At 44.3% G+C, this 15308-nt stretch overlaps 1 long non-coding RNA gene across 3 annotated transcripts in view; it reads left to right on the top strand.

Annotated features, from left to right (window-relative positions):
- Nucleotides 1-15308, top strand: part of LOC130281604 (uncharacterized) — a 79449-nt gene that overhangs the window by 45713 nt on the left and 18428 nt on the right. For all 3 annotated transcript variants that reach the window (XR_008846052.1, XR_008846050.1, XR_008846051.1), the window contains one exon: nt 13040-13181. This is a non-coding gene — a long non-coding RNA (uncharacterized LOC130281604). The remainder of the gene's footprint in view (nt 1-13039; nt 13182-15308) is intronic.

Genomic DNA, 15308 nt, shown 5'->3' on the forward strand with positions numbered 1-15308 from the left:
CCTCTCAATGTCTCTGTGACAGGGTACTGTATTAACCAATATGTAGTAGAGGAAGGGGTAGACAAATTACCTGTGCGATACAGCTTCACAATATTCTAGAGGGTAGGGTGTCCATTTATGAATAAAGCCCAGAAAGGGGAAGATCGTCATGCACAAATAACACAGCTTATCTCTATTAACCCCTTAACGACCAAGGACGTAAATGCATGTCCTGGTTTGGTGGGACTTCGCACACCAGGACGTACATTTACGTCCTGTGTATGACCGCGAGCATCGGAACGGTACTCGCATCATACACGGCAGGTTCCGGATGCTAGTAGCAGTCGGGGACCCGCCAGTAATGGCCGAAACCCGCGATCACGATCAATACAGATCACGGCATCTGCGGCAGTGTGGTACTTTGAATGGATGATCGGAATGCACACAGCACTGCCGCGGCGATCTGATCATCCAGCATAGTGGCCTGAGGTCCCCTCACCTGGCTCCGGCCGTCTCCCGGGGTCTTCTGCTCTGGTCTGAGATCGAGCAGACCAGAGCAGAAGATCACTGATAATACTGATCGGTGCTATGTCCTATGCATAGCACTGAACAGTATTAGCAATCAAATGATTGCTATACATAGTCCCCTATGGGGACATAAAAAGTGTAAAAAAAAAAAAGTTGAAAATGTAAAAATAAAAAGTAAAAAAAAATTGAAAAATCCCCTCCCCCAATAAAAATAAAAATTGTCAGTTTTTCCCATTTTACCTCCAAAAAGCTTAATTTTTTTTAAATAAACATATTTGGTATTGCCGCATGTGTAAATATCCGAACCATCAAAATATAATGTTAATGATCCCGTATGGTGAATGGTGTAAACGTAAAACTTATAAAATCAGCCTTTTATTTCTCAACTAAGTGTCAAGGAGGTGGGGCTAAGCTTCTCAAGTACCACAGCCAGGAACATCTCCTTGCTCACCTTCCCCTCACAGCCACTCCTTGATTAACATTCCGATTGTACATCAATCAAAAAGGGTCTGGGAAGTAAAGCAGCGTGAGGGGGCTTGCAAGGCTGAGGCATTTTAGCAGCTCGACCCTTCCTCCTTGACACTTGGCTGATAAATAAAAAGGCAATTTTATACGTTTGGCAATCACCGTCAGCTCCATGAAAGGTACAGTTTACTTTTATACCCTAACATCTATCCAATGTTTCTGCAGCTCCTAGATTTACTTTGACCTCTTAAAGAATGATCCATGGCGTGAATACACTTCACAATGACATTAACCCCTTAACAACGAAGGACGTAAATGTATGTCCTGGCGAGGTAGTACTTAACGCACCAGGACGTACATTTACGTCCTAAGCATAACCGTGCGGCAGGTCTCATCTGTTGATTGCAGCCAGGGACCCGCCGGTTATGGTGGACACCCGCGATCCTGCGGATGTCCACCATTAACCCCTCAGATGCCGTGATCAATACAGATCACGGCATCTGCAGCATCGCGGTCACTAAAATGAATGATCGGATCGCCCGCAGCGCTGCCGAGAAGATCCGATCATCCAGGACGGCAGACGAAGGTCCCCTCACCTGGCTCCGCTGCCTTCCGGGAGTCTTCTGCTCTGATCTGCCTTCCCGCAGACCAGAGCAGAAGAAGACCGATAATGCTGATCAGTGCTATGTCCTATACATAGCACTGAACAGGATTAGCAATCGAATGATTGCTATAAATAGTCCCCTATGGGGACTATTAAAGTGTAAAAATAAAAGGAAAAAAAAGGAAAAAAATAAAGGAAAAAAATTTGAAAAAAACCCTCCCCCAATAAAAATGTAAATTGTCCCATTTTCCCTATTTCACCCCCAAAAAGTGTAAAAAAAATATTTTATATAAATATTTTGTATCGCCGCGTGCGCAAATATCTGAACTAATAAAATAAAATGTTAATGATACTGTACGGTGAACTGTGTGAACGTAAAAAAAAAAAAGGCCAAAATAGCTGCTTTTTTTATAACATTTTATTCCAAAAAAAAAAAAAAAATTATTAAAAGTTTTATATAAGCAAATATGGTATCGATAAAAAGTACAGATCACGGCACAAAAAATGAGCCCTCATACCGCCGCTTATACAGAAAAATTAAAAAGTTATAGGTCTTCAAAATAGGACGTACTAATTTGGTTAAAAAGTTTGTGATTTTTTTTAAGCGCAACGGTAATAGAAAAGTATGTTATCATGGATATCATTTTAATCGTATTGACCCAAAGAATAAATAACACATGTCATTTTTACCGTAAATTGTACAGAGTGAAAACGAAACCATCCAAAATTAGCACAATTGCGGTTTTCTTTTTAATTTCCCCACACAAATAGTATTTTTTTGGTTGTGCCATACATTTTACAACAGACAACTGGTCGCACAAAAAAACAAGCCCTCATACTAGTCTGTGGATGAAAATATAAAAGAGTTATGATTTTTTGAAGGCGAGGAGGAAAAAACGAAAACGTAAAAATAAAATTGTCTGCGTCCTTAAGGCCCAAATGGACTGCGTCCTAAAGGGGTTAAAGGGGTACTACACTGGAGTTCTTTTTTTTTAAATAAACTGGTGCCAGAAAATTAAACAGATTTGTAAATTACTTATATTAAAAAATCTTAATCCTTCCAGTAATTATCAGCTGCTGTTATGATCCAAAGGAAGTTCTTTACTTTTTGAACTTCCTTTCTGCATGACCACAGTGCTCTCTGCTAACACCTCTGTCCATTTTAGGACTCTGTCCAGAGTACAAGAAAATCCCCACAGAAAACCTATCCTGCTTTGAACAGTTCCTAAAATGGACAGAGGTGTCAGCAGAGAGCACTGTGGTCATGCAGAAAGGAAGTTCAAAAAGTAAAGAACTTCTTCCGGATCATAACAGCAGCTGATAATTACTGGAAGGATTAAGATTTTTTAATAGAAGTAATTTACAAATCTGCTTAACTTTCTGGCACCAGTGGATTTAAATAAAAATATGTTCCAGTCGAGTACCCCTTGTTCTTTTGTAATTTAAAAAAATTTGTAGTTTCTTCTCACTTTGCTTTTATGTTTTAGCTTTTCTCTTTTCAAGTCTTCTCTCATTGTGCACCTTGGTTTGATCTCACTAGTGTTCTTATGATATGGTCATGTGATTATTTTTCGTTATTAAAAGGGTACTCCCCCCCCCCCCCCCAGACATCTTATCCCCTATCCAATCAATAGGGGATAAGATGTCTGATCGTGGGGGACCCGCTGCAGGGACTTCCGCGATCTCTGTGCAGCACCCAGCATTCACTTAGAACGCTGGGTGTGAGTGGCGGGGGTCATGACTTCCTGACCACACCCCTTGTGATGTCACAACCACGTCCCCTCAATGCAAGTCTATGGAAGGGGCATGGTGGCCCTTCATGCCCCCCCATTGACTTGCATTGAGGGGACATTGCGGGACGGCACAAGGGGCATGTCAATGACGTCACGACCCCCGCAACCTGCTCCAAGTGTTTGGAACTAAATGTTACAAATGCTGTGGCAGCGGAGTACCCTATTAATCTAGTTCATTTCTCTTACTGTAGGAGCTTTTGTTACGCCTAGCGCTCCGGGCCCCCGCTCCTCCCCGGAGCGCTCACGGCGTCTTTCTCCCTGCAGCTCCCCGGTCAGTCCCGCTGACCGGGAGCGCTGCTCTGTCATGGCCGTTGGGGATGCGATTCGCACAGCGGGACGCGCCCGCTCGCGAATCGCATCCCAGGTCACTTACCCGTTCCCGTCCCCTGCTGTCATGTGCTGGCGCGCGCGGCTCCGCTCTCTAGGGCGCGCGCGCGCCAGCTCCCTGAGACTTAAAGGGCCAGTGCACCAATGATTGGTGCCTGGCCCAATTAGCTTAATTGGCTTCCACCTGGTCCCTGACTATATCTATCCTCCTCCCATGCACTTCCTTGCCGGATCTTGTTGCCCTTGTGCCTAGTGAAAGCGTTTTGTGTGTTTAAAGCCTGTGTACCAGAACTTCTGCTATCTCCCCTGACTACGAACCTTGCCGCCTGCCCCGACCTTCTGCTACGTCCGACTTTGCTTCTGCCTACTCCCTTGTACCTCGCCTATCTTCAGCAGCCAGAGAGGTGAGCCGTTGCTAGTGGATACGACCTGGTCACTACCGCCGCAGCAAGACCATCCCGCCTTGCGGCGGGCTCTGGTGAAAACCAGTAGTGGCTTAGAACCGGTCCACTAGCGCGGCCCTCGCCATCCCTCTCTGGCACAGAGGATCCACTACCTGCCAGCCGGCATCGTGACAGTAGATCCGGCCATGGATCCCGCTGAAGTTCCTCTGCCAGTTGTCGCTGACCTCCCTACGCTGGTCGCCCAGCAAGCTCGTCAGATCGCCCAACAAGATCACCAGCTGTCGTACTTGACCACCATGACACAGCAACTCCAGTCACAACTACAGCAAGTACAGTCACAGCTACAGCAGCAACAACCATCTCCTCCGCCAGCTCCTGCACCCCTTCCGCAGCGAGTGGCCACTCCTAGCCTCCGCCTGTCCTTGCCGGACAAATTTAATGGGGACTCTAAGTTTTGCCGTGGCTTTCTTTCGCAATGTTCCCTGCACTTGGAGATGATGTCGGACCAGTTTCCTACTGAAAGGTCTAAGGTGGCTTTCGTAGTCAGCCTTCTGTCTGGAAAAGCTCTGTCATGGGCCACACCGCTCTGGGACCGCAATGACCCCGTCACTGCCTCTGTACACTCCTTCTTCTCGGAAATTCGAAGTGTCTTTGAGGAACCTGCCCGAGCCTCTTCTGCTGAGACTGCCCTGCTGAACCTGGTCCAGGGTAATTCCTCCGTTGGCGAGTACGCCATACAATTCCGTACTCTTGCTTCTGAACTATCCTGGAATAATGAGGCTCTCTGCGCGACCTTTAAAAAAGGCCTATCCAGCAACATTAAAGATGTTCTGGCCGCACGAGAGACTCCTGCTAACCTGCATGAACTCATTCATCTAGCCACTCGCATTGACATGCGTTTTTCTGAGAGGCATCAAGAGCTCCGCCAGGAAAAAGACTTAGATCTCTGGACACCTCTCCCACAGTCTCCACTGCAATCTGCGCCTAGGCCTCCCGCCGAGGAGGCCATGCAAGTGGATCGGTCTCGCCTGACCCTGGAAGAGAGGAATCGCCGTAAGGAAGAGAATCTTTGTCTGTACTGTGCCAGTACTGAACATTTTTTGGTGGATTGCCCAATCCGTCCTCCACGTCTGGGAAACGCACGCTCGCACCCAGCTCTCGTGGGTGTGGCGTCTCTTGATGCTAAGTCGGCTTCTCCACGTCTCACGGTGCCTGTTCGGATTTCTACTTCAGCCAGCTCTTCCCTCTCAGCCGTGGCCTGCCTGGACTCTGGAGCTTCTGGGAATTTTATTCGGGAGTCCTTAGTGAATAAATTCCGCATTCCGGTGACCCGTCTTGTCAAGCCACTCCACATTTCCGCGGTCAACGGAGCCAGGTTGGATTGCACCGTGCGTTTCCGCACGGAGCCCCTCCTAATGTGCATCGGACCTCATCACGAGGAAATTGTATTTTTTGTCCTTCCTAATTGCACTTCTGAAGTTCTCCTTGGACTACCCTGGCTTCAACACCATTCCCCAACCCTGGATTGGTCCACTGGGGAGATCAAGAGTTGGGGTCCCTCTTGTTCCAAGGACTGCCTTCAACCGGTTCCCAGTACTCCCTGCCGTGACCCTGTGGTTCCTCCTGTATCCGGTCCCCCTAAGGTCATTAAGGACTCTGCCTGCCACAGGAAATGCCTCTCCCCCCCTCCCAGTCCCATCAGGCAAGCCCCTGTGTCCCCTCATGGCCCTCGTCCTGGTGTCACACTGCCCCGTGCCAGGTCTCGCCCTCTGCCCTCTCTCCCCATTCCTACTCCTGCTGTTCTGCCTGCCGTTGAGGAATCCCTCCATCCTTTCCCGGTGTCCTCATCCCAGGGGAGGCAGTTACCGGATAAAGAGAAGGGGAGACCTAAGGGGGGGGGTACTGTTACGCCTAGCGCTCCGGGCCCCCGCTCCTCCCCGGAGCGCTCACGGCGTCTTTCTCCCTGCAGCTCCCCGGTCAGTCCCGCTGACCGGGAGCGCTGCTCTGTCATGGCCGTTGGGGATGCGATTCGCACAGCGGGACGCGCCCGCTCGCGAATCGCATCCCAGGTCACTTACCCGTTCCCGTCCCCTGCTGTCATGTGCTGGCGCGCGCGGCTCCGCTCTCTAGGGCGCGCGCGCGCCAGCTCCCTGAGACTTAAAGGGCCAGTGCACCAATGATTGGTGCCTGGCCCAATTAGCTTAATTGGCTTCCACCTGGTCCCTGACTATATCTATCCTCCTCCCATGCACTTCCTTGCCGGATCTTGTTGCCCTTGTGCCTAGTGAAAGCGTTTTGTGTGTTTAAAGCCTGTGTACCAGAACTTCTGCTATCTCCCCTGACTACGAACCTTGCCGCCTGCCCCCGACCTTCTGCTACGTCCGACTTTGCTTCTGCCTACTCCCTTGTACCTCGCCTATCTTCAGCAGCCAGAGAGGTGAGCCGTTGCTAGTGGATACGACCTGGTCACTACCGCCGCAGCAAGACCATCCCGCCTTGCGGCGGGCTCTGGTGAAAACCAGTAGTGGCTTAGAACCGGTCCACTAGCGCGGCCCTCGCCATCCCTCTCTGGCACAGAGGATCCACTACCTGCCAGCCGGCATCGTGACAGCTTTGTTTTTGCTATATCTATAGTTGTATTGACTACCGAGAACTTTGCTTATGTATGTTCTTATCTTGGAACCATTGCTTTTGTGGTTGTATTTCCCCTTCCCCTCCCCCTTCTTTTTTGTTTCTGTACCCCATTTCCCTTACTTATATTCTTTTTGAAAACTTTAATAAAACTTTGAATAAGAAAAAAAATGTATATAGCATAAAGAAACCTTTTGACCCATATAGCAGTTTTCAAAGCCCAATTGTTTGTTATGAATGAACATTCAGTCTTTTATTCACTCTTCAGTGACTAGGGAGTTTCAGGGGAAAAATATACACATTCTTATGTTATTATATTTGTATAAATTATTCCTGCCCTACTTCATCTAGGCTTCCATCAGTATAGAACACTTCTCTCTTTAATTCCCCTATCTTTAATTGGTAACGTGATGACTCTGCTGACCATGTTCCAGTTTACACAGCAAAGTTGAAAAATAAGCATCAGATAACAAGAAATGCCCTCCTATTGTGAAAACTGGTATATTTCTGTGTTTTTATAGGAATAGTCACGTACCAAAAAATAAATAAAAATTACGGTAAAGTAGAGAAAAAGAACTATTGTAAGAAAACACGGTTTAGAAAATAATGTCATATTCTGATGACACCATCCCCTTGGTTCTTGTTTATTTGATATACCTTCATGTCAATGGCACCACAGCGAGTATGTCATTATTTACTTTGTGTCACTGTTTTACCATCTCCGTACCTATAAATTACATTCAGGTGAATGGATATTGGCCAAAACATTGTTTACTGTCTGAAGATTACAAATGTTGCCGACAGAGTGCTGGCTGTATTATGCCAGACGTTCTGTCTTAGGTTCGTGCAGTATATCAGATGTTGCTGTTCAGTGGAGAATATACGGAATTGAAGCAGATTGCAGCACCAATAAACAGCAGTACATCAACCCACACCGACCAAAATTATCACTTCTTCGTAAAATGAGTCAGCAATTCCACATCCCATAACTTAAGTCCAGGAATCCAGCATAAAGTTTATAGCGTCGTGTTACAAGTTACTTTTACTATAGTTTTACACCGTTTCCCATTCTAGTGGACAGTGGAGCAATCCAGCAATCGAACATTTATCACCTATCATACATAATATGCTGCCCTATGTAAAGGCAGTATATTGCAACTATGGGTCCAAAATTCTAGTAGCCAAAATAGTACAAAAATGAAGTACACTTGGCTAATACAAGTTCAGATAATATTCAATGTAATCAAGAGGGGAACACTTTCCTCATCTGCAATGGTAGGACCAGTGGTCTATAGCAGTGTTTTCCAAACAGTGTGTCTCCTGCTGTTGCAAAACTACAACTCCCAGGCATGCTGAGAGTTGTAGTTTTGCAACAGCTAGAGACACACTGTTTAGAAAACACTGGTCTCTAGTAATTTGAATATATATATATATATATATATATATATATATATTTTAAATATACAGTGTGTATATATATATATATATATATATATATATATATATATATATAATGTATTGTCATTATTTGTTTATTTGCTTATGTGAAGCATAGGGTATTAGAGATAATTCATAGGCTCTTGTGTCTGCCTTGTGCTTACATCTTTTTCCTGATGTGGCATGCATGGCATAGGCTCCAATTTGGTTTACAAATACACAATGATTTAAACAACAACAAAGACGTGCTCTCAAATGGTAGGAGGTGCTCAACCCCAAATGCATTTGTGCATTTATACTGGGGGAGCAGATCCTGCTCTTGTGGTCTGTTGCTAAGGGTGATCCCCAGCATAAAAATGCATTCAATGGGGGATGCCTGCAGCGGACTACAAGTGCCACAATGACATCCTCCACCAGGTAAACGGTGTGGATGTGTAACAATTAGAATACGATACAGGTACTTAAGTGAAACCTTGGCATTGGTGTGCGGGCTCGGGTATGTCCTTCATATAAGGATATACTTGCGAATGTCTCAATTTTAACATCAGTGTTGAGGGATAGCCAATGTCATTGTATACATCTACCACAGTAGTGCACCTAAATTCCTGTATTAAATACACAATGATGTGGTTCCGTAATGCAACCTACATCTTCCATGCATTCTCTAGCTATGGGTGTGGTGTTTGACGTATAACCACAGCTGAGGTGTATTATGAAGATTGGAAGTCCTTAGACTGTGTTCACATGTTGCATTTTTAAACCTTTTTTTTATGTTTTTTACTGTATTTTGGTAGTTTCGGCTGCAATTTTCAAAACTAGTGTAAAAAACGTGTACAATTGAGGTAAGAAAAAGCACATTTTTGCAACAATTTTCGATAAATTTAATAAAAAATGCAAGGTGTGAACACAGCCTCAGGAGAGATATGTATATTTACTATATATTCTGATCCCATAAAGCCGTGTTTGGAATTGTAGTTTTGCAACAACTAGGGACACACTAGTAGGGAAACATTGCCATAGAGATAGCAGATGGAGTTTGCGGGGGGGGGGGGGGGGGGGGGCGTGTTGTGTCTTTGTGTCATTGTGTATTTATAAATCAAAATGAAGCCTATTCCATGCCTGCCACATCAGCAAAAAGAGGTAAGCACCAGGCATACAAAAGAAAAAAAAAAAAAAAGAAAAAACCTGCATTATCTTCTAATAATTGATTATGCTACTACAGTAAATCCTGGAGTTCTTCTTTAACTTATGTATTAATTGAAGTATTGATACAGCCAATTTAATGGATATAGGCTTTTTCATTGAGGGAGATCTGCAGCTGCATATCACTTATCCCGTAAGTGTTTGATTGTGGGGGTCCGACTACTGAGACCAACCCCCCCCCCCCACCATGATCTCCTGTACAGGACCCAGTTTTCCCCGTGCAGGAGACGTGTCGGCCACAGCATGAAGCCATGGCTGACACACCCCCTCCATGTATCTCTATGGGAGAGGCGGAGATGTAGCGTTTGTGTGCCTCTCCCATGGAGCTGAATAGAGGGGGCGTGTCTGTCGACCACAGTGAACCATGCAGAGCTCCAGCAGTGCCGGTGTGAGGTGGTTTTTTGCGCCCCTGTAGATCCATGCGTCCGCTCCTCCCCCAGCTCTCCGAACATTTCCGAAGCTAGAGCTGGGGGAGGGCAGAGCAAGGGGAAGGAAGAGGTTCACGCCCCCTCCCTCATCTCCCTGAGCTCGGCTGCTGGATGCAGATCTCTACGGCCCGCCCCCTCCCTGAGAACGTAAATCTCCACGGCACGCCCCCTCCCTGAAGACATAGAGCTCCACGGCAGGTCCCCTCCCTCATCTCCCCGAGCTGAGGACTTAGAGCAGTGCTCCCAATGAGCTCTATGTGTAAAGGGGGGCATACTGTACGGGCTAAATGTCCCCCTTTAGCCCATACAGTATGTCCCCCTTTAGCCTGTACAGTAGGTCCCCCTTTACACATAGAGCTCAGTATGTCCCCCTTTAGCTTGTGCAGTCTTTAGCCCGTACAGTATGTCCTCCTTTGTCCCCCTTTAGCCTGTAGCCCGTGCAGTATGTCCCCCTTTAGCCTGTAGCCCGTGCAGTATGTCTTCCTTTAGCCTGTAGCCCGTGCAGTATGTTCCCCTTTGAGGGGACCTGCCGTGGAGATCTGCTGGGGGAGATGAGGGAGGGGACCTGCCGTGGAGATTTACGTCCTCAGCTCGGGGAGATGAGGGAGGGGACCTGCCGTGGAGATCTATGTCCTCAGGGAGGGGGCGGGCCGTAGAGATCTGCGTCCAGCAGCCGAGCTCAGGGAGGGGAGATGAGGGAGGGGGCGTGAACTTTCTCCTTCGCCTTGCTCTGCCCTCCCCAGTTCTAGCTTCGGAAATGTTCGGAGAGCTGGGGGAGGAGCGGACGCATGTATCTACGGGGGCGCAAAAAACCACCTCAAACCGGGTCCCGGTATGTGAAAACACGGGGGGTCCCAGTGGTCGGACTCTCTGCGATCAAACATTTATCCCCTATCCTGTGGATAGGGGATAAGTTATATACCGCTGCAGTACTCCTATAATCTTCCAGTATCTTTAAAAATGTTGTGCTTCCTATTCTATACATCATTATCATTAGAAATCCCCTTATGCAGCAGTCTTGGAAACATTTTCTATGCATTACAAATAAACCTGTCAAATTAATTTCAGAATTGACCATTGTGGTGATACGTCTGCATAATAGAAATCTATGAAAGCTGATGGTTTAGGATTAGCTCAATCTAATATTAAATCACTTTCCAAAAGGGGCTTTTCAGAATTGCCTATTACTATGAATACAAAAAAAAAAAAAAAAAAAAAAAAATGTATATATATATATATATATATATATATATATATATATATATAGATTTTTTTTTTTTGGGGGGGCATATTAATAGCCCAGAAAAGTTAATGTACTTCTTATTGGTAAGACTTTACTAAAATATCAAACATTCTGATATATTTAAAAGTAAGTAAGTCCATGTTCAGAAGTCCAAATGTGGCTCAATTTATCTATGATCTGAGTCTTCAAAGAAAAAAAAAAAATCATAAAAAAAAAATGTTCCTCCACAGACTTGAGCCTGTTTTTGCAACTACATCAGTATATTACGTTAGTACCAAGAGGCTTTCCAATGCCACAAACCACTGGACAAATTTATTTTCCATCTGTCAGTTCAGCCTTAAGCCTTCCAGTATGTGGGTGGACTGTCTACACTTTATACGTTATGCAAAATTGTGCAAATGTTTGAGCTGAAACGTCTATTTGACCCCCAGTTATGTATAATGTAAAGCTTCAAAAGTAATTAAATCGATCAATAATTTATACGCTGCACTTACATTTTACGTGTTTTATTGCTGTTGGCTTATTTGTGTACACAAATGACTATATTGGCCTTTTATCAAGTGGCTTTGGCAATAAAGTAGACTGATATTTCAATAGTTAATCTGCCTCCCAAGGCCATTACCATTTGTATACTTACACAATAACATAGTCTTTGTATCATAACTATGAAAAACAAGGCTATACATACATATATATACTTTTTGCCTTTAATGAGGTTGTCATTGCAAAGAGTATGTTGAATCCAACCCTATAAGGTAAGGCAGGGTTCACACTATGGAATTTCCGAGCAGAATTCCACTTTGAAATGCTGTTTGGATATTTTGACGCAGCAGCCAATGGGATTCCACGCTGCAGAAATGACTAAAATTTGCCTGCTGAAAGAATACAGGTGAATACATTACCGTCTATAGGGACTGTTTGGAATATTTCTGTAGTGTGAACCCTCCTAGTATGTGAACATCCTGTGTGGTAAGACCTGGGGGGTGTAGGGTAGTTGGGATGTTGTAGTAGATAAGGGGTTAAGGTTAACCCTATAGTTCGTGACGCCAGGCTGAGGGCTAGTATGCTGAGGTAATTCTCCGGCCTATCACCGCCCTTCCCAGAAACAATAGGTGCCTGTAATGAAATGACTGAAGGTCCACAATGTACTTGAACTTGAACTTGGGTAACTTTACTTAAGTGCTTGCTGTACATCCAATGAACAATGACAGTCTCAGGAATACAGTCTTTATATAGCTCAATGACTGACAATTGTTGCGGACCTTGAAATAAATTAAAGTCTCTGGAATTAGGGTAATTATTGCAGATCCGTCTGGATTTAGGGGATGGATAACGTCCGGTGATCCTGCAGAGTGCGTGGGGAGTGATACACTCAGAATTTAGAAGTTATTGGCCTAGACTCACTGATCTCAGCAGCGCAGATGCTTCTGGCTTGATTGCGCAGGAACAAGAGAGCAAGAACATGGCTGCCGCTCCCTTATATGGGCAGGGGGCCGGGCTAATCTGATTGGTCCGAACATCCGTCATTCACTGTTACAATGAGTAATGGGATTGACTACGTCACAAGGACCTCCAAAGGTCCTCAAGCAGAAATACCATAGAGTTCACCTAACCACGTGACCCGCAGGTCCTGCTACGCTATAGACAGGTAATTAACTATTTATAGGGCTTTTATATAATATTTACATGCTTCCTAAGTATGCTATTGATGCAATAACTATCTGGATGAGAGGTGACTAGGGGTGAACTAGACAATTGGGACCCCGACGTCCTAGGGACTCTAACTTTGGGGACCCACAATAATAGGTACCGGATAGGATACGGTACCGGGACATCACACCTGTAATATGTATGGGTACTAGTGTTGCTCACGAATATTCGAAATTCAAATTTTAATCGCGAATATCACATATTCGCGAATTTGCGAATGTTGCGAATATAGCACTATATATTCGCAATTACGAATATTCGCTTTATTTTTTTTTCTTTGTTCGCAGTACACATCACAGTGATGTCTAGTGGTACGCCTCCCGCACCTGAGAGCTTTGGCTCTTGCTCCCCGCACCTCCAGCCATTGACTTGCGGTCTGCTGTATGGACACTTGGAATAAAGCATCGTTCGGCAAACACTTCTCAGTGGGTGAGTGCAGCTTTTTTCTTCAGCAGTCTTCTGCTTTTCATGTTTTACCCATCACAGTGATCACTGCATCTTTCTCTGCTCTTCGCATATGCGCGAATATTGAGCTCAATATTCGCAAATATGCTCATATATTTTCGCATATGCGCAAAAAAAAGAAAAAACAACGAATATGCGAATTTCTCAAATATATGACGAATATTCATCCATATATTCGTGAAATATTGCGAATTTGAATATGGCGTATGCCGCTCATCACTAATGGGTACTATGCAATGATACCTTGTTTCTGCACCAGGTGCCGTACATAAAATGGGGGTTCACAAATAGGTAATCATTGGGGTTAGAAAAGTATATAAGATCAGGGCTACACTGTGAATTTTTGTAGCGCTACAATATTTAGTTTAACTATTGAGTGACAGATATAGTCCACAAGATTGCACACAATCTCATGTACTGCTTTGGGCTGCAGCTGTAGCTTAAATGAGTTATCCAGGAAAAAGCTTTTTTTATATATATAAACTGGCTCCAGAAAGTTAAACAGATTTGTAAATTACTTCTATTAAAAAATCTTCATCCTTTCAGTACTTATGAGCTTCTGAAGTTGAGTTGTTCTTTTCTGTCTAAGTGCTCTCTGATGACACGTGTCTCAGGAACCGCCCAGTTTAGAAGCAAATTCCCATAGCAAACCTCTTCTACTCTGTGCAGTTCCCGAGACAAGCAGAGATGTCAGCAGAGAGCACTGTTGCCAGACAGAAAACAAAAACAACTCAACTTCAGCAGCTGATAATTATTGAAAGGATTAAGATTTTTTTAATAGAAGTAATTTACAAATCTGTTTAACTTTCTGGACCCAGTATATATATAAACAAAAAAAAAGTTTTTGCCTGGAATACCCCTTTAACCCCTTAAGGACGCAGGACGTAAATGTACGTCTTGGTGCGGTGGTACTTAACTGTGCATAACCGTGGGCATCTGAGCGATGCCCGTGTCATGCGCGGCTGATCCCGGCTGCTGATCGCAGCCAGGGACCCACCGGCAATGGCCAACGCCCGCGATCTCGCGGGCGTCCGCCATTAACCCCTCAGGTGCCGGGATCAATACAGATCCCGGCATTTGCGGCAGTGTGCGATTTGAATGAATGATCGGATCGCCCGCAGCGCTGCTGCGGGGATCCGATCATTCAGAACGCTGCACGGAAGTCCCCTCACCTTCCTTCTTCCTTCTTCCTTCTTCCGGCGTCTTCTGCTCTGGTCTGTGATCGAGCAGACCAGAGCAGAAGATGACCGATAACACTGATCTGTTCTATGTCCTATACATAAAACAGATCAGTATTAGCAATCATGGTATTGCTATGAATAGTCCCCTATGGGGACTATTCAAGTGTAAAAAAATGTTAAAAAATGTAAAAGTAAAAGTAAAAAAAAAGTGAAAAATCCCCTCCCCCAATAAAAAAGTAAAACGTCCGTTTTTTCCTATTTTACCCCAAAAAAGCGTCAAAAATAAATTTTATAGACATATTTGGTATCCATGCGTACGTAAATGTCCGAAATATTAAAATAAAATGTTAATGATCCCGTACGGTGAACGGCGTGAACGAAAAAAAAAAAGTCCAAAATTGCTACTTTTTTAATACATTTTATTTTAAAAAAATTATAAAAAATGTATTAAAAGTTTTTTATATGCAAATGTGGTATCAAAAAAAGTACAGATCATGGCGCAAAAAATGAGCCCCCATACCGCCGCTTATACGGAAAAATAAAAAAAGTTAGAGGTCATCAAAATAAAGGGATTATAAATGTACTAATTTGGTTAAAAAGTTTGTGATTTTTTTTTAGCACAACAATAATAGAAAAGTATGTAATAATGGGTATCATTTTAATCATATTGACCCTCAGAATAAAGAACACATGTCATTTTTACCATAAATTGTACGGCGCGAAAACGAAACCTTCCAAAATTAGCAAAATTGCATTTTTCGTTTTAATTTCCCCCCAAAAATAGTGTTGGTTGCGCCATACATTTTATGATATAATGAGTTATGTCATTACAAAGAACAACTGGTCGCGCAAAAAACAAGCCCTCATACTAGTCTGTGGATGAAAATATAAAAGAGTTATGATTTTTAGA

Source organism: Hyla sarda, chromosome 7 (assembly GCF_029499605.1).
Source record: "Hyla sarda isolate aHylSar1 chromosome 7, aHylSar1.hap1, whole genome shotgun sequence".
NCBI classification, from domain to species: Eukaryota; Metazoa; Chordata; class Amphibia; order Anura; family Hylidae; genus Hyla; species Hyla sarda.